This window comes from Salmo salar, chromosome 17 (assembly GCF_965601325.2).
Source record: "Salmo salar chromosome 17, fSalSal1, whole genome shotgun sequence".
Lineage (NCBI taxonomy): Eukaryota > Metazoa > Chordata > Actinopteri > Salmoniformes > Salmonidae > Salmo > Salmo salar.
This window is the reverse complement of record NC_138307.1, coordinates 52,871,015-52,872,670: the sequence shown is the minus strand read 5'-3', so window position 1 is coordinate 52,872,670 and position 1,656 is coordinate 52,871,015. Positions and strand designations below refer to the sequence as shown.

Genomic DNA, 1,656 nt, shown 5'->3' with positions numbered 1-1,656 from the left:
TGACAATGACATCACTCAGAAGCTGTAATCCTAATTTGACTGACTACTGTACTGTAAGTGTTGGCTAACCCAGATACAGAGCAGACCTGGGTCAAATAGGTATTCGGTTAAAATCAAAAAGATAATATAGGACAAAACACGCCTCACGACAAGAGAGACAACACAACACTACATAAAGAGAGACCTAAGACAACAACATAGCAAGGCAGCAACACATTACATTTACATTTTAGTCATTTAGCAGACACTCTTATCCAGAGTGACTGCATACATTTCATTTAAAAAAAATCCATAGTAGTCCCCCGTGGGAATCGAACCCACAACCCTGGCGTTGCGAACACCATGCTCTACCAACTGAGCCACACGGGCTACCATTACAACACAGCATGGTAGCAACACAACATGATAACAACATGGTAGCAACACAAAATGGCAGCAGCACAACATGGTAGCAGCACAAAACATGGCACAAACATTATTGGGCACAGTCAACAGAACAAAAGGCAAGAAGGTAGAGACAACAATACAACTAACGTTCAATCACTGGAAAATAAATGGGACGAACTGAAAGCAAGTATATCCTACCAACGGGACATTAAAAACTGTAATATCTTTTGTTTCACCGAGTCGTGGTTGAACGACGACATTAAGAACATACAGCGGGTTATACACTCTATCGGCAAAACAGAACAGCAGCCTCTGGTAAGACACGGGGCGGGGGCCTATGCATTTATGTAAACAACAGCTGGTGCACGAAATCCAAGGAAGTCTCAAAGTTTTGCTCGCCTGAGGTAGAGTATCTCATGATAAGCTGTAGACCACACTATCTACAGTACCTAGAGAGTTTTTATCTGTATTTTTCGTAGCTGTCTACATATCCCTGCAGTGAGGTTGGCACTAAAACCGCACTCAAGGAGCTGTATTCCGCCATAAGCAAACAGAAAAACGCTCATCCAGAGGCGGCACTCCTAGTGGCCGGTGACATTAATGCAAGGAAACTTAAATCAGTTTTACCGAATTTCTATCAGCATGTTAAATGTGCAACCAGAGGGAAAAAAATTCTAGACCACCTTTACTCCACACACAGAGACAAATACAAAGCTCTCCCTCGCCCTCCAATTGGCAAATCTGACCATAACTATATCCTCCTGATACAAGCAAACATTAAAGCAGGAAGCACCAGTGACTCGGTCTATAAAAAAAGTGGTCAGATGAAGCAGATGCTAAACTACAGGATTGTTTTGCTAGCACAGACTGGAATATGTTCCAGGATTCTTCCGATGGCATTGAGGAGTACACCACATCAGTCACTGGGTTTATCAATAAGAGCATCAAGGACATCGTCCTCACAGTGACTGTACGTACATACACCAACCAAAAGCCATGGATTACAGGCAACATTTGCACTGAGCTACAGGGTAGAGCTGCTGCTATCAAGGAGCGGGACTCTAACCCGGAAGCTTATAAGAAATCCTGCTATGCCCACCGACGAACCATCAAACAGGCAAAGCATCAATATAGGACTAAGATCGAATCGTACTACAACAGCTCTGATGGTCGTCGGATGTGGCAGGGCTTACAAACTATTACGGACTACAAAGAGAAGCACAGCTGAGAGCTGCCCACTGACACGAGCCTACCAGACGAGCGAAATAA

The 1,656-nt window shown here is 43.8% G+C and overlaps 1 non-coding gene across 1 annotated transcript; it reads right to left on the bottom strand.

Moving 5' to 3' along the window:
• Positions 1–296: 296 nt before the first annotated feature.
• On the bottom strand, positions 297–369 carry trnaa-cgc (transfer RNA alanine (anticodon CGC)). The gene has a single exon. It is a non-coding gene; the product is annotated as a tRNA-Ala (tRNA).
• Positions 370–1,656: the final 1,287 nt, after the last annotated feature.